Source organism: Drosophila melanogaster, chromosome 2L (assembly GCF_000001215.4).
Source record: "Drosophila melanogaster chromosome 2L".
Lineage (NCBI taxonomy): Eukaryota > Metazoa > Arthropoda > Insecta > Diptera > Drosophilidae > Drosophila > Drosophila melanogaster.
Window position 1 is genome coordinate 20,562,031 of NT_033779.5, and position 18,200 is coordinate 20,580,230.

Sequence of the window (18,200 nt, forward strand, 5' to 3'; positions counted from 1 at the left end):
CGCGACGCAAATTGCACGCCTCGTGGAAAGCGGAAAATGCCCGCCTCGTGTCGGCGCTCTCTCTCTCTCTCTCTGCCGCTGCCCGTGCCGCTCGCTCCTTCTCTCGCGCCCGTTCAGCCGAGATTTTGCTAATGTTGCTGATGTGCTGCTGCTGTTGCTGCCGCTGCTACGGCTCCGCTGCTACGGCTTCGCTGCTGCTGCTGCGTTGCTGCTGCTGCGAAGGACTTCAGTGCTTTTGGGGCTGTGCTGTTGGTCCTTGGGCCATCGCTCGTTCAGTCGTCGTTGCGTGTTGTAGGTGGCCTGGTCTACTGAGCTCCGTTTGGACTGCTCCTCCTCCAACTACTACTGCGGCCGCTGCTGCTGCTGCTGCGGCTGCTGCATCCGCCTGCAACCTGCAACACTCACACCACGGCAACAGAAGTAGACGCGTCGCGTTCAGTCCCCGTCCTACGGCCTAACGTCATGTCGCGTAGTGTTCGGCCGAGTAAAGCAAGCAGACTGTAAGGTGACTGAACCGATCCTTAACCCATCACCTTCCTCTCCCACTCGAGTGCCGTGGATGTGTGTCAATTAGAAAGTCTCGTCTCAGTGAGTCGCGTGTTTAATTTGCGGCACGTTCCCCACACACACTCACTATCAATTTAATTAAAAAGCCACAGACAGACCCATAACTACCGCAAAACCAGCCAGCAAACCCACCTAACTGGGCCCAAAACTAAACACAATATTGCGGTAAGTTTTCGCTCACGTTATTTTTAACTAATCAACAAATGGAAATCGTAAATCGGCGAATGGCGTTTTATTAGCTGTGAATTTGTTGATCCGGATGGATTTTATTGCTGCGGTTATGGGCGGGTGGCAATTGGATTTTAATTAATTACGTTTGCACTTCGGTAGCCATTTCAATGAAGTTTCGGTTGCTTTTTTGTTTTTGATTTATGCCTGAGCTTTGTTTAATAACATGCAAATTTTATTTAGCTTCTGCGGCTGAAATTCGCAGCATGAATATACCAGTCAGTGTTCAATTTAGTAAATTGAATTTGGTCATGCGGGGGAAATCAAAAATATGGAAGTACTATTTCCCTTTGAGAAGCATCTGAATAATGTAACAGATTTTAGCAGCAAGAGCTATACCAAAAAATTCCTAAAACTACGCCTTTTATAGCCAACTTCCTTTTCTGAGACCACCCAATTTTAATATAAATTTAAATGTTTCTTTTAGTACTACAATGTCTTATTTAACTTTACGATTTTCTAACAATGTGAAGTTAATAGCATTAATTTCTCTCAATAACATTGAAGCACATGCGAAGAAACATTTTAAAGCTCCGCACCCTGATTGCTTTGGCTAGGAAATTTCTCAACAAATGAACTGAAGCGTAAGCTTTTTCTTTTCTTGCTGGCCTCGTTGCACACGAAACAAATTTCATTAGAGCGCAAATAAATCAGCTTAGAGTGGGCAATAAAAGCCAAGGACTTGCCTCAGACTTTCAAGAAAAATTACAATGCATTACGCATACGCCAGGTGGGACAAATGTGTGCAGGGAACCGTGGCGAGCGCCACAGCTTCAGCGAATATATAACCGCCTTTAATCAGTTGCCAACTCGTTGGCAGACATTTAATTAGAAAAATCAACGGCATTAAATATTTCTAAACCCGGCTGCAAGACATTCCATTCTCGACTGCTCCAGACTGGCACTGGCTGTCATTATACAGAAAATTAGATGTGCTCCGCTTCTGGCCCCGGCTGACATCCGCCAAGTCTGTCTGTGACAGAAAGGAACGACATCCTGCGAACGCGTGTTGAAATGTAAATAAAACAAAGGAAGGCAGGAAGCTGGGCGAGAAATCCTGGCGAACACAATGATGTATGTAAAATAATAAAAAGCGACATTTACGACATAACATGGCAGCATATTACACGGAAAGCGGCGAGTGAGGAGGGATGAGGAGCTCTGAACTGAGCCTCACTCGCAGTGGCACACACTGCGTACGTACGTATTCGCATTACAATGTTTTGCACTGATTGTTCCCTGCGAGGACACCCGTCCCTACCCGCTTCCCTGCTTCCCCTCTTCCACTCTTCCACGCCAGTTGCCATGCAAATGTATACAAAGTAATTATGTACATCTGCGTGCTTGTGTATTTTTCTGCTCGGCGCGACTGTGGGTGTGTGTATCTTGTAGTACTACTCAAATAATTGCCAAACCACACACGCAGCTCAGTCTGCGTTGGCTGCCAGGCAACAAAACGCCTTTCAAGAAGCATAAAAACAACTGGAAAAAAATCTGACACGACTACGAACTGGTGATGCTCTAAATAAGTCGTCATGTATTTGCCAAGCTTCGGGAATTTTAGTAGATTAGAATTATAGAATGAAGAGATAAAACCAACACATCCAGTAATTTTGATATTAGTTTTGAATTCAGCAGTTTTATATTACCCAAAAAAAAGTTATACAGTGATATCCTTTCTAATTTTCATAGGTGCTTCTCGAAAGTTAAATATCTATCACAAATTTCCCACCATTAGCTTAATGAATAGAAACTTAAACGTTGAATAGGGTCAAATCGAGTTCCACAGCATTATGTAAGCCAAACCGCATACCAAAGAGTATTGTTTCGTAAGAGTATCAGACATGCTTGAACAACATTGTATCTTATTAACAAAACAAGGTTGTGTGCTGTGTGTTACACACCCCACACAGACACACCCACCGAGTCAGTCGCCTTGTTGCAAAAATATTCAAAGTATTGTTGGCCGTAATTTTGGGATACTTTTCAGAGCAGAAGGGGAAACAGGAACAACAGCAAGGCAGATGGAAAACAACATGGAAAAGTTTCATCAGAGCATACGCCATGAATTTTCATTTAATTAGGCCGCCCCTCCACTCTCACCCCGCATTTTTACAGTCATCTCAACCTTTTGATGGTTAGGCAAACTGGTGAAAAAAGGGAGTTCATTGCAGAAGAAAGTTGAAACCCTTTTCTGCTTTATTGTTTGCATGGGGCGATGGGGCTGCAAACACTTTCAAATGATTTCATTTTCTGGAAAACCACACAGAAGGAAAGGCGAAGAAGAGCTGGCCAATTTGTAGGCCAGGTTTTTCATCTACTATGATCAACAACCACATCCAGGACAGACATTGAAACCAATTAATTTTAAAGTCTCCCTTTTGTCTGAATAATGAGCGTTCAATTTGCAGAAGGTGTCGATGGGAAAAGGTTTTCTTTGGCCAGCTCTGCTTTCGTTTATTGCCGTCCCTTTGTTTGGGCTATCTATTTTCCGGGGCTAATTGAAGTCCGAGTGCCGGCAGATGGAGAACCGCAACCGAAAGGTCGTTACGATACCGGGGGGATACAGACACACTCCTCCGGCAAGCCAAACCTCGTCGGGTTCTATTTTCAGCAGCCCGTAAAAGTAGGCAATAGCATTTCCAAGTTTTCTTTTCCGGCCCCTTTTCTCCCTTTGGAAATTTTCACACATGATTTTTTCATAGACCAATTTGCACACATTATAAGTTTGCAACCGCAAATTGCCACACCCTTTGGGCATACCGACAACAAAACAGAGAGAAAAGCGAGAAAATAAACTTTTAGCAATTTTCCTTTTGTGCTGAGGCGTAGGAATTTTCAAGTACTTATAAGCAGGCTCCTGTTTTTCCAGCTCCCCGTTGAGCTCAAAGTAAATTTCTTTTATGCCCTGAAAACAATTTGCGCAGTATTAGAAGTATAAGTTGGCTGAACTTTCGCTCGCAGTCAGAGCAACCCGAACCCCTTTGTGCCCTATTGCCTGTGATTGTGTGTGGAATGTGAATGTGGAAATCTACATATTTAATTAAAATGACATGTATAGTATTTCTTTCTGTGTGCCCACAAGTCCATCAACCCAACCAACAAGACAAGCAAGCAATTATTTGCTACTTTGGCTACGCTTGCGTAAACTAAAGCTGGGAATTATCAGCAAACACACGCAGATTAGGGCAAAAGGACTCGTCGGCAGACTCCACATCCTTTGGGGCACATGGACAACCAGCCCGCAACAACACTCGCCATCAACCCGAATGTCTTCATATATTTTCGGGGGCCCCGGCCACAAGACCATAAAATTAAACTAGTGCATAATTAAACACTCGCAATTAGGCGTAATTTAGTTGGTGTGCGGGTGAGCATTTGAGGGCGTACTCGTATCTCCCATCGCCACACTTTTGCCACATTAGATTTTAATTAAAAAACTTCCCAAGCTCGCAATTTGTGGACCCTTTGGCCCCGTCACACTGACACTGCATTTTATGTGAGCGTTTAGCTGACGACCCTTCTGCGAACCAATTGTTTTCGGGACGCAATCTTTGGCAGTCGATTTCTGCGCCTCGTTGACTCCCAAAGTCCAGCTAAATGAGGCTGCAAAATGCTTATACACATGTCCTTCTGGATAACAGCATCCTTGGAAAATCGGGCGGGTGGAAGGAAACTGCGCAGAGATAAGCAACAAATAAAACAAGGGCAAGCTTGAAAAGGGCAACAAAGCATAATCAGCAAGAAGCAAGAAGCAAAAAGTCAAAGCGCTGCAGATTCGCTGTAAACAATTCCGAGTTGTAATAATTAATCCAACAGATTTACAGCACGGAAACTTTCGCGAAGCGGTTTCATTACTCAAAACTTGGTCAAAGACGGCGAGCGGGAGAGCGGAAAGGCTTAGTGCCGGATTTTCCCGGCGGACCGCGACTTTGTTGTTCTTATTTCTCAATGCAAAGACAGCTTATTCTTTATGCAATGCCAGTGCCGAACGGCAAGGATGCTGCTGAAACCGGCTCTAATTGTACTTAGTATGCAGACAGACAAACCGACCAGCTGGCTGACTGACTAACTGACTGACAGTCATTCATTTCAATTCGAGGGAAATAAATCTCAAGCTGCCACTGCTGGCAACTCAAATATTTATGCAGCCGGAGGAGATTTCGCAAAGCCAGTAAATTAATTAATGGAAAAACAGCGCCGCGGATGAGAAAACATCTTAAGGTTGCTGAGCGCATCTAAGCCGATTTTCCGCAATGCAAAACGCAAGTTTTCCGAGTGCCGTGCTCCTTGAGGCAATTTCCATTGCATATTGCATTGCTTTGGGATGTGGCAATTGTTTTGGGCCTGGCCTAATTGACAGCTGGCAAGTTAATTAAGGCTAATTAGTGGCCTAATTGATACGAATGGGTTGTAAAGTATGGCTGTGAGCTGGGAGCAGCATTCAAATCAGCAAGACCTTCGGTAAACAGTGTATGTGAAGGTTTAAGTTGCTGATTGGATTTAAGCCAAATTGTTATGGAACAATATATTGCCTGAAAGGCCTTCACAACTTTGAAATTTCTGCTAAATTCCATCTAAACTTGAAGCAATTTCAATTAAAATGTTCAGCTAACCCTCGCTTTGTCTCCTTGGTCCTTTTCTGGACTCGGAGTCAAGAAGGAAAATAAATAAGCCACCATTAGCGCCATCGATCAAGTGTGTGCTTATCACGATTGCCTGTTTTTCCAGCTGAGACGGGTCGTCGGCGTTTTATTTTTGGGACTCCTGCGGCCTTCGTGTTTTTGCCATTTGTATTCGTGTTAGAATCAAATATTTTATCATTGGGCCGAACCTCAGAAATGTAAATATTGGCATAAACATTTAAAAGGCAACACAGAAGAGCCCACATAATGTAGGGGTCCCCTTCTAAACAGAACGTTGTATTGAACACACCCGAAATGGAAAATAAGGAAAGTAACGAAAATGGTGTCTGCCGCTTTGAATGTATAACCACAAGGCATCGGGGCTAATAATCGAGTAGACGCCCCACGAAGCCTATATAAATATGTAAACAGGTACATAAGCAGCCAGTTCCAGGTATTTGCCACATGGGGCATCAACAGAGGGTTCCCAAGGTGGCGGGTCCTGTCAGGTGGAGTGTAGAAATTCAGACCTAATTTTCCGCATTTCTCTTTTACGCCGCCGCTTTTGTTTTCCTTTTTTGCGAAAGACCCTTACCAAATGTCGCCCTTGGCCAGAACACGTAAGCCCACAAAACCGAAGCCAAGTCGGGGTCGAAGGTCCAGAAATTTAGCATAAATCACATAAATATGCAGCACTGGAAAATGGCAAGGAAGCGGGATAAGCAGCAACCAGTGACGTGGATTTGTGCCACGGATTTCATCCGTATTTCATCGACCTTCGCCTCCGCATCCATATTTATTTCTATGTAAACGTGTTCAGCTGCCGTTACTGCCTTTGGCTCAAATGGGATTAGCTTTTAATGCCCTCGGTTATGTTATTTACAAATGGCTTTTCGAATGATGCGCCACAGTTTGTGGGCTCTCCTCTTATTTTGCCATCTTCTTTTTGGTTAGGTAAAATTTAATATCATGGCGAAAGTAGTTGCCATTAATCAAACGTGCTTGCGCCATTTATAATTTCCTGCAACCCAGTGATGGTTACTGGTGCAACTTTATTTTTGCCCTAGGATGTAGCTCCTGCCTGGTAAAGTGATATTCTAAATACAACCCTGCAAAATCAATTTAGGTATAAAATGATTGATCAAATTCATTATGAATTCCCTATAAAAACGGGCGGAAATCCGTTTGAAAATCGTATTTAATTTGGACTGTATTCAGCTTCAGAACATAAATATTTTCTGCGTCGACATCGGGAATATTTTTTTTTTTTTTTTTTTTTTTTTTTTTTTTTTTTTTATTTATTAAGGCATACGGGGAAGTCTTGAATCCCCTTTGTGTCCTTCTTATCTATTAATTCAGCCCATTTGGGCTCGCCGGCTAACTATAGTTAGCTTTTTCAAATTTACAGTAATTTAACTACAATTACATAACAATCACATATAACAAATAGGATTTAAGATAAGCGTCAGCTTCTGCGGACCCTTGTCAAAGGAGATCGGGTAATGAGATCCCTCGGTTGCCTTCTATTGAGCCTCCTTGGTGGGCGAGATCTGTTTAAAGCGCTGGCCAGCCGATTTCTGTGGCGCTCCAGCCACAGCATTCTCGCGAAACAGCATTCAGCCAGAATGATTCTTATTTTTTTTAAATGTGAATATGTGAAACGCCAGCGGGGACAATGTGATGTCTTCATCGCATTCGCTCCAACTGTCAGCGGGATTTTCCTGCTCGACTGCCTGCAAGTCCTGTGTCCCGTGTCCTGTGTCCTTGCCATCCTTCAGCTGTCAGTCAGGCATTCAACACACGCGACACAGCGCGAGAGATTCATAATTGTTGCAGATCCATGGCCATCCTCCGTCCCATTCCCATTCCCATTCCCATTACGATTCCCGTTTCCCAGGACACAATGATCATCATCACCATGGCTGGCTTCATCATATCTTTAATGCATTGTAATTGTGTCACCGTCATCAACGATTCTCTGCACTCAAGAAAATATCGCAGTTATGCCGATACATAAGTTTAAGTGATGCATTTTAGAACGGAATAACATTAAATATATATTTGAAAATCGATATCTTCTATACTTTAAACAAATAATGAATCAAAAATTGCAATGCCATGCTTATTTCTACAATTATTTTATTGTTAAATTAATTAGTAGTGTGATATAGCCCAAAACACTGTGTTGGTTTCAGTGCATTAGTATCTCTGCATAGCTGCGTTACGTATACGCAGTGTAGTGCGCGGACAATTTGTGCCGCAATCTGTGCCAGAACAGAGCGCTCGTCGTTGGCTCACTTAACGGCTTAATATATTGTTCCGGCAGCTGCGACTGCCACGGCATAATATCCTTGCAAACACACACATGCACACTGCAGTGCCTGGGTGCACATGGCATGTATGAAAAAACATAGACAGCAGAAGAGTAAAAAGCAAGGCGAAAACCAATTCAATGCAGCTTATTTTTATGCGCAGGCATACTTAATATTTATAGTATCGCACGGTGTAGTACACTACAGTGCAGCGTGTGTGTGTGAGCGAGCGACTATTCCGTAATTTAATTACAAACTTTGCGCCATTAATTTAAAACTTTAGGCCAACTATCGAGCGCGGCTGACGCAGAAGCAGCAGACTCCACGTGCCACAAAAACGGGTAGCAACGAATGTGGTGCCTCCTCCAAACATCCCTATATCATCTCTGTTCCCTATACGGTACGAGTATATGTATGTGGACCACATGCTGTCACCGGCAGGACAATGGATGTGCCGCCCCTTCTGGTTTATGCGCTCGCAACATATTGAAAATATGGCCAACTCGGCCATTTGTCAGCCGGAATCGCGTTCAACTTTTGTAATTAGATAGAGTGAGGGAAGGCTGTTGGAATGACGTCGAAAGTTGCTCACTTTCCGCCGCCTGTTGTTATTACCAATGGAATTCAATCAAGGACCTTTCGATTATTAAATGTTTTTATCTGAAGTGTGTTAGCGGAAAGTGATTTTTCAGTTTTAATTGTAAAATGAGTCAGTCAGATAGGTACTTTACGTTACAGCTTTTTAGATACGTTTTATTATTTCATTTTAGCATTTGAAATGGCTGCATGTTTTTTTAGCCTTGAAGTTTTTCCTTGTTATTTCAAGTCGAGAATAATTATTTTTCCCAACGACGAAGTTATCCAATATAGCTTAGTGTCATTCTTTGTACGTTTCAAAATGTCTGTGTCAACAGGGAAAAATCACAATCGCTCAAAATATGCAGCAGCTAAAAAAATGCTAAATGGAAAGCCAGCGCTGAAAAGCAGCCACTGGGAGTGCATTTTCATTCCATCGAAGAAAACTTCCGCAACCTGAGCGCACAATATTAATGGAGTTTCTTATATATGTATATATATATATATATACATATATATGTATTATTACATATTACATGTAAATTTTGAGTTCACCTTTTTGGCTGATTTATCTCGCTGCCGCTGTGGCAAAAATTTTATTAAAACTGCAATGCACCCACTCAACTTGATGAACTCTCTTTCGTCCTGTCTAGCGCTTTTATCTGCCCCTAATGCCTGTCAATTGCATTTGCCAGGACCTGGCTTATCTGCCGCTCCTCCCACTTCCTCCGTGCTTCCTGTAATAAATCAACTCATGCTCCTCAACATCTCCCCCTGCTTTTCCGCCTTTGGCCTTAGACGCATGGCATCATCCTGTCAATGTCGCTGGCAGTTTTCTTTTCCATACACATTTTTCCGTGCATATATGTATATGGATGCTTTTCGACACATAATTTTCTATGTTCTAGGTGTCGACAGGGCATGAGAAATTTCCCTTATTTCCACCCGTCATTGATTGAGTTTTGCTCGCTTTTTCCTTGCCTTGAGTGCCATATCATCTACTTGAGTGGTTGGATTGCAGTTCATAAGTTCATGCTGACACAGCCGAGTTTCCAGCTGCATTTGTCTAATGCGGCAAGTTTGATTAGAGTCGCAAAACTTGCAGCAAACTTTAAAAAGTTTTTGGTAGGCAATTAATTTAACGTAAATGCCCAGGCTGGGTTCTCTCCGAAAAGCTGATTCGTTCGCTATAAACCAAGACTACACATTAATTATTCACGCTTACTTAATCACTTGGAATTTATGACCAGATGATTGTTGATGCTGTGAAACAAAGACGTTTGGATACAGGCTTATACACTGAGCAAAATCCAATTTAATAAACTAAGCTAGAAATGCCTTTCAAATGTTCTCGAAACTATATGTCAAATAAAACGATTTAAGATTACCAAATGAATTATTGCCTATTGGTTTTAGGATAGAAAATATTTTTCTGTGTGCACCTAGGTAAATTTAATTTTAGATAAATGTGTGAGGTTGAACATTAACATAATTGCATAATGAATGTGTCGACATGATGGCTTAGGACTTGAAGATGGTATTTCTGGTGAGGAAATGACCAGAAGAGTGTGTGCAGCGTTGATAAGACGCAGGTAAAATAAACTAGTTTACAAGCTAATTAGAGTAGTAAAGCCAATTAATGCGATTCCATAAGTACGTGCATATTAATCAGCTTAGCCAAATCGCATTAGAGGAACTGGTTATTTTGGGGAACCGTTCTGGCGCAAATCAATCAGCTACTCCGAGGCCTCCTGCAAGTTTCATCATCTCTGCCCAGACTCTTGAAATCCCGATGCATTTTGCATGTCGTCAGATATCCGTCGGTGTCCGTGTCCTGTGTCCTGTGTCCTGTCTGTGGCACTTGGCCTGCTCGTTTATTTAACACTGATTGCCAATGCACACAGAGATTTTGGCAGCACGGAGCTCCACTCGTACTCAAAGGCCCCTTGGCTGGAGCCGACCTCAACAAACTCTGAACTCCGGCTATCCGATAACCTCTCGACCCAAGTGCCTTATGCCTGTCTGGGAAAATATGGTCTTAAAGCGCTTTTGGCAATTGCTTTCGAGAGTGTATATGTGTTCCCCTTTTATCTTCGCTCGAATGACATCTGCCGGGGGCGGATCAAAACAGTTTCAATTAGTTGAAATCTTTCTCGGATTCCGGAAATAGGAATTCGTTTATTCAACCCCCATCAAAAGCCTTTAATTGACAGCCTGACATACGAGTAATGAACTTTGTTTCGGGTTTCGACCAAATTATATGGGAGCACTTAAAGCAGCTTTCGGAAATTTAATGGTGGCGCATTTCCATTTTCACCGGACAAATATTTCTGCATTCCTATCATAAACGTCGAGTTAAAAAAAAAAAATAAAGGCGAGCACAATATGAAATAAAAGTGTGCCAGTCGCAGAAAATTAATTGAGTTAATTTATAGGCCAGGTATGTCATAAATTATAACAAATTGAAACTGCAGTAGAACGTTCAGTTTGCAAGAAAACATTGCATAATTTATGGTATGCAAACGACATTGCAAATTCCATTACATATTGATCACCAGACCGACCTAAAACGAAAACCCATATGGAAAGTAGGAAAAAATGTCAAATGAATAGTGGAAGGCTGCTGGCCATTAAATGGCAACTCCTGCAGAAGGTAGGAAAAGTAACTTTTCAATCAACTTGAGACGGGTTAGCGCAAAGCCGGGCAAAAAGGTTGAGAAAATGCTGGGAAATGGGCACTCGGCTTACTGGCATTTTATAGAGCTCAAATCGAGGAGGGGCCGTCCAATTTAATAAGGGCCAGAGTGGCAGATTGGAAGGACATCGACTTGCCATTACTTTAAGGCCATAATTCCGTACATCGGAGACGAACTAATTGAGGCAAGTCATCGTGCATCGTGCATCGGGCAGACAAGCAATTGCCAATCGCAAATCCAGCCAGAATCACTTAGGGCTCGAGATGAGCATAATAATGATGATTCAGATCAATGGCACTCGGCAAATCAAACTAAAGTTGTTTGCTCGTTTGCCCGGCTGCCAGCCAATTGTTATGCAAATAGCCAAGTGCTTTTCCGCTCTCAAGCCGTAGGAGGGAAATTTTTTAAAATAACCCACACTTCTGCAGTTGGTACAGCATGGAAATGGAAATGGAAAATAGCAAATGGCAAATGGCAAAAGGGTAGCAAAGTTCAACCGAGGCAAGCAAATGGGAAGTGGCTGTGGAGATTGCAGGGACCTCACTAAATCAATATGGTGGTGGCTCTGCATTATGTGGTCTGTGCCCTGTCCAGGTGTTCCGGAGCCTGGACTCCGAGTCCCTGCTCCCTCGTCCTGAGCCACAAATCAACATTTGACTTCTGCATAAATTGCAAGAAGCAACAAAATTGCTGAAAAGAAGAAAAGTAATTTTCCCGCTTTCGTTTGCAGCTGCAAATTGTGCACCACAGCCGCCCACATTTCCCCCATCGGATTCCATTCCTCATTGTTGATGATGCTCCTCCGCCATTACCACCGCCATCTCAGCCATCTCCAGTTGGCCGTTGATGCCTTCGGGAGCGGACAACCTCTGTGGTTCGCTTGGCTGGGTTACCTGCACATTTCGTTGCTTACCCCATCGCCCTCATGTTAATAAGATGGGCGGCAATTTGTATGCCACTCAACTATATATACAGATCATACACAGGGAGAAACTACAAGGGTATATTGCCTCGATTGAGTCACACTTGAAACAGTCTCTTAATTTCGGAATTTAAAGTTTTACGTCAACATCTCCTATACGAAATGTTAAACTATCGAGATTTTATTTAACCTTTTAAATATATATCTATTTGTGGGTTCGAACCTATTAAAATCACCCGCTGAACTGAAAGTAAGTGCAATAGGTTCAGTGTAGAATTGTTATTTCCGAGCGCAAATAGTTTCTATTTTTCTTAGAAAATGCTGTTCTTTCATTTCTCGGGAAACTGCCAATGCATCCGACTTAATGCGTGTATGGATCGATTTGCATTTCATTACCTGTTCGAGTTGATTGCAAAAAATTGCAAAGAAAATGCGAGCTACGCTTCCGAAGAACCAAGTGGGTTCTGGGGGTTTTCCGTTACGGGTTCTCATCGCCCTCGACGGTGAAAGGTGGACAAAAAAAAGTTGCATTTCGGTTGCAGGGGCCTGTGGTAACCGGAGTCCAACGATGCCAAACAAAACTCAACACAATCTGTGCCAAAAGCCGGTGCAAATCGAGCTGAATCAAGCCGAATCGATGTGCGAATGGGCAAGGACAACAACAAGGACACGGCAGCAAGGACAAACAGAAACAGGAAATGGACGTTGTGTGCTCAAGTTTGTTTCCGCTTGCCTTCTTTTGAAATTCAATGCGACGCTTTTTGTTGATCTCCAGCAGGAAAAACGCATTGTAAAATCGTGTGTGGAGTGCAGGGCTGTGTGGGATGTGCCAGGACTCGCCAGGGTACGCCAGGATATGCAGAGGTGTGTAGGTGTTAGGGGCGTTGTGGGCATGTCGCCGTCCAGAGCAACCCTTTGTTGTTGCCGCTGCAAATGCAAATTTGTTCAAAGTTTATTGAGTGCACGTGACGGCAAACAAAAGTGCAAAGTTTCCCCCGGGCTCGCTCCTTTTATAGTTTTCTCCCTTATTCTACTACCTAAAAATTTTGAATTGCAAATTTCTTGGTCAACTTAGGCACACTTAAAACATACCTTTTTTATATGACTGTAAGCCGCCTAAATGAGTGTAATTTGAATAAATGGGTTGCCAGCTTATATGCTAATTTTTGGACAATTTAATTACGGTGCTGAGTTTGGTGAGGAGTAGAGTAAATCCCTAAAGTTTTGTTCAAAAATTTAAGTTTACAAATTAATCTCCGACTAAAGAAGGAACATTTTAAGAATAATTTATTATTTAAGGTAATTTCATTGGAGTATAATCACTACTATTATATTCGCAGTCTCATAAAAGTTTACTTTTAATGTTCGTAAAATGATACAAAGTCGGCATATATTTTGTAAAACAAAACTTAATTTAACGAAACTCTTACCAAATTAAATTTCCCAATTTGCATATCACTACATCAGCTCGACTGAAAACAACCAAATTGAACCAATTTTTCATCATTGCAGACCAAGAACCAGATAAACCGTCCAGATCAGAAAGAGATGAAGGCATTGATAAAGAAAGAGATAGAGAGCGGCCAAAACCTAGCCCCGAAAATCAATAAACTGGTAAGTACTCGCCCAGCTGAATTTCTTTTTTGGCTCCTTGCTTACTGCAAATGCTTTTATAAATTTTATGACTCAATACTTCCATTGTGGCAATAGACGATGACAACGACAACGACGACATTTAACCTACAGACTTTTGTGCCGGCACTGAAAAGATGGCATTGCAATATTATGCGCCATCGCCATTCAGCGCATCCCTGCGCATCTAACCGACTATAATTTTAAAGCCACAAAATCCGAGGAATGGCAACGGGTATGGGTTGTGGTTCTACTTGCGGAGAATAGAACGCTGAGGGCAGGGAACGGGGCCAGACTGTCTGCCAAAGTGAATTTGTGGCTCTGAATCCAAATTGCACACAAGTCGAGCTTGAGTTTGCAGAGGCAAAAAAGAAAAACCGAATCGAGCAAGTGGAAAATCGAAAAATTCTAGTCTACCCATGCTGCAACCATCTGAAGTCAAGCAAGAAAAAACGTTGTATTCGAGAGTCTCGACTATCAGATATCCGTTACTTGGCTTAAGAAATGCGATGCTGGTTATGATTTACAAGAAGCACAGTGACTGATGTCACTCGAGCTCCACCTAGCGGCGGGTGCATAGACCACTTGATGCCCTTTAAAGGCATCTGAACTTAACCAAGGTCCAAAACTAAGACTAAGCTACAGTTTCAGTTCCGACTTACTACCTTTTTTTATCTCGACGTACTGTAGTATGTGCATATATCGAGGGTACACTGTACCTATAAGTACACAGCAACACTTAGTTGCATTGCATAAATAAATGTCTCAAGTGAGCGTGATATAAGATCACCCATTTATGCTTTAAGCTAAGTCAGCATCCCCACGCTGGCCGCTGGCCATATATGCGCATAAGCTCTCTCTCTCTCTCTCTTATACATATATATATACGCTGCTCTTCTGCCGCTGTCGACGGCGGCGCAGTCGCAGTATTTAGGTAAGATTAGACACTCTGTAGAGGTTAAGCGGGCAGAACCGTTTCTGCTACTCGAAGAGATAAGAAGAAATAAAAAGGTGGCCTGACGGCTGCACCCAACTGCAAGGAAAACACGTGTTCTCAATTGGTGGCATATATTGGTTTATTACATGGCGACCGTGAGGCAGGAGCCTGCGATCTGAGGACTACTGAGGAAATGCTGCTAATATTGCCGATTTGATTTGGGAATTCTAAACAGCGACAACAGGTGTGAGAGGCAGGCCGCCCCTTACACCAGTGCGGGAGACCTAGAGACGGGACACTGATGAAAAAAAAAAGAAACAAAAATACTGAGTGAGTAGAGTGTGGTAATGGGCAAACGCGGATGTCAGGAAATCAAAAATAAAGGTATAGCACATATTAAGTGGCTATGATATACAAATAAAACACCGCCCCCATGGGCAACGGCACAGAAATTAACTGCCGAATTAGACTTTCTGAAAGAAAACCTCCAGCAAAGAAAGCCGAATACCACAACTCACTCAGCAAAAATAGAAATAATCAATGAAGAAATAACTGAAAATTCAACATCACCCAAGCCGAAAAGACCCGACGTCTGCATGAACGACTGCCCTCGACCATTGTAAGCCGCAACAGCAATTAGCACGGCATCCTGCGAGGGTAGGATTAGGATAAAGGATAAAGGATTCCACCGGCGCGCCGCACATGACAACAGCGAATGTCTACCAAGCAGACGTTCGAACACCCTGCTCCTGTCGAGCAAAGGGATCTGCCAAGTATCAAAGAGGTAATAGAGGTAGATCCGTCCGCGGGACCAAAGCCCTTGACCATACAAGAGTACAAGGCACGGACTGCAGCGAGGGAGCAGCCACCTAAAAAGAAGAGGGGTGGCCGCCGGATTAAGTTGCTCAGCGCCCGGAGGCTCAACATCGAACTACTGAAGACGGCAACTAATGAGGAAGACCGGCAGCGCTACAAAGAGCGCCTTGCAGCCATCAATCAACAACTTCGTGGTGCGAAGTAAAGCGGCGGGCTGCGTTATACGCCATAGCCTCAACCGCCCAAATATTATATTAATGTTGTCGATGCGGTTTCCGCTGCAACAAAATTACTAACTTATCAGGGACCCATTTCATAACTAACACATTATACTCAGTCCTAAACTTAAAATAAGTAATAATATTGTAAAATTGCAAATTGCAACCGATGTAAACTGAGTATAATGAATTCATCTATCAAGTAAAAATATGTTTAACAACAGTTTAGACCTATTAAAATTTCGAGCTATATTTATATCTGATCGAGATAACAATAATTGACCAATTCTCAAAGTTAAAATTCTATTTGTACTTTTGATATACAAATAAAGACTAATTTTCCCCATATCAAAATGGGACATAAGTCGTGGATACAACCCCACAGTTAAATTCAATGTACTTACTATTTTTGATTTTAGTTATCCTATCAGCCTTTTAACCTGGCCTTAAAACTTTATCAGTTTCACAAAAGATCGTTGAAAAGACTTACATGAGTCGAGCCAATGATTTAGACAAAATCTAATAGAAACTACACCAAAAAGGTACAAGTGCGATTACATCGCTAAAAGGTACATACATGGAATGGCTAAACTTAACCATATCCATAAACAATATTAGGGATGCTTTTGATAAATCCTATAAATGTATTAATAAAACCGCGCTGATCAAAACTCAGACGCTTATTTTTCACATAAAGGTATTGATAACACAATACAACACATTACAAAACCTAATAGTAACAAACCAAAGCAAACTCACTGAAGAACATAAAGTCCAATGCTTCAAAGTTCTCAGTTCATTTGGTAAAAGACTACATAATACCAGCGTTAGACACAGTATTATAATAGAAGTCCCAACAGAACTAACCAAAATAGCAGAATTCGACGAAAGCCAGTTAAGAGACTTGGACGAGTCGCAGCCGTTAGAAGATTTAGATATCGAAAGCGATATCGAATCAATAGAAGAATTAAAATTTAATACCGTACAACCAAATACAAGAAACATGGCCAACGCATTAGAAGCTCAGAGAGCATACGTTAAACAGGTATCTGCCACAGTACCTGAATTCGATGGTAAGAAACTCCATTTAAACAGGTTTGTGACAGCACTTAAGTTGACGGATCTAACTAAAGGAGATCAAGAAACTTTAGCAGTAGAGGTCATAAAGACCAAAATTATTGGCCCATTAAACTATAAAGTAGAACATGCGACAACGATACAGGCAATAATTACCATATTGCAGGCAAACGTAAAAGGCGAATCGCCTGACGTTATAAAGGCCAAATTAATAAATGCCCAACAAAGAGGCAAGACCGCGTCTCAGTATGTTACAGAAATAGACAGTATGCGTAAGCAGCTCGAGGCAGCTTACATAGACGGCGGATTAGACGCCGATAATGCTGACAAATTCGCGACTAAAGAGTCGATATCAGCAATGACCAAAAACTGTGCCAACGAGGCACTTAAAATGATCTTAACTGCAGGTACATTTAGTACATTCAACGACGCAATGGAAAAATACCTACATTGCAGTACAGAAATAACCGGCAATTCAAATACAGTCTTATTCTATAATGGGAATAATAGACGTGGTAATTATAATGCCTACTATCGTGGTAGAGGCAGAAATAATTATAACCATAATTATAACCAGAATTATAACCAAGGTTATAATAATAACAACAGAGGTCGCGGAGGCTACCGCGGCCACGGTAATAACAGAGACAGAGGTAACCGAAGGGGTAACCAAAGTCAGAATAATAATAACAACCGAAATGTGCGTAACGTACAATCGGAAAACAGCCAGACCCCCTTAAGCGATCAACAGTAAAAGTGTTTAAAGTAAACCTAAATCTGAGTATTTTCATTAAGACAAAAAACCATGAAACAAACACAGTTCTTACATTACTAATAGACACAGGTGCAGAAATCTCATTGCTAAAAGCCAAAGCAAAGGAATATAATAATATAAATTTCAGTAATATATCAAATATTACAGGTATTGGGCAAGGAACCATACAGTCTATAGGTACAGTAGATCTTGACATACGCATTCAGGATGTTCTAGTGCCACATGAATTTCATGTAGTACCTGAGAATTTTCCGATACCATGCGATGGCATAATCGGAATAGATTTTATCAAGAAATACAATTGCGTATTAGAGTTTCAAAATAACAAAGACTGGTTCACAATAAGACCCAATAACTTCAGTAGACAGATTAGTGTACCAATTACACATAACTTAGACTCCAACACACTCTTATTGCCAGCTAGATGCGAAGTAATCAGACAAGTCAAATTACTCACTAACGAAAAAACGGTGGTAGTACCAAATCAGGAGCTGCAACCAGGTATAATAGTAGCAAGCACCATTGCCGATAGCAAAAACGCATTGATTCGCATTATAAATACAAATAATAAAGACGCCATAATAGATAGCGCGAAGATCAAATGCGAATCAATGAAAGACTATGACATTTTTACAACACCAGTAGAAAAGGAAAATAGAACTGAAGAAATTTTAAAACAATTAAGATTCCCTAAACAATTCAATAATGAACTAACTAAGTTATGCACCGAGTTTAGCGATATTTTTGGTCTAGAAACAGAACCAATATCGGCTAACAATTTCTACAAACAAAAACTCAGATTAGGGGAAAAAACACCGG

General features: G+C 41.8%; 1 long non-coding RNA gene and 1 other non-coding gene across 2 annotated transcripts, besides 3 other annotated features; both read left to right on the plus strand.

Moving 5' to 3' along the window:
• Positions 1-216: 216 nt before the first annotated feature.
• Positions 217-13,690, plus strand: lncRNA:CR45347 (long non-coding RNA:CR45347). The gene is made up of 2 exons (NR_124401.1): positions 217-732; positions 13,439-13,690. It is a non-coding gene; the product is annotated as a long non-coding RNA:CR45347 (long non-coding RNA).
• On the plus strand, positions 268-418 carry mir-4973 (mir-4973 stem loop). The gene has a single exon (NR_048023.1). It is a non-coding gene; the product is annotated as a mir-4973 precursor RNA (primary transcript).
• Positions 6,678-7,013: a mobile genetic element.
• Positions 13,691-14,002: 312 nt separating the features above from the next.
• Positions 14,003-14,068: a mobile genetic element.
• A 175-nt stretch (positions 14,069-14,243) lies between these two features.
• Positions 14,244-18,200: part of a mobile genetic element that runs on past the window's edge.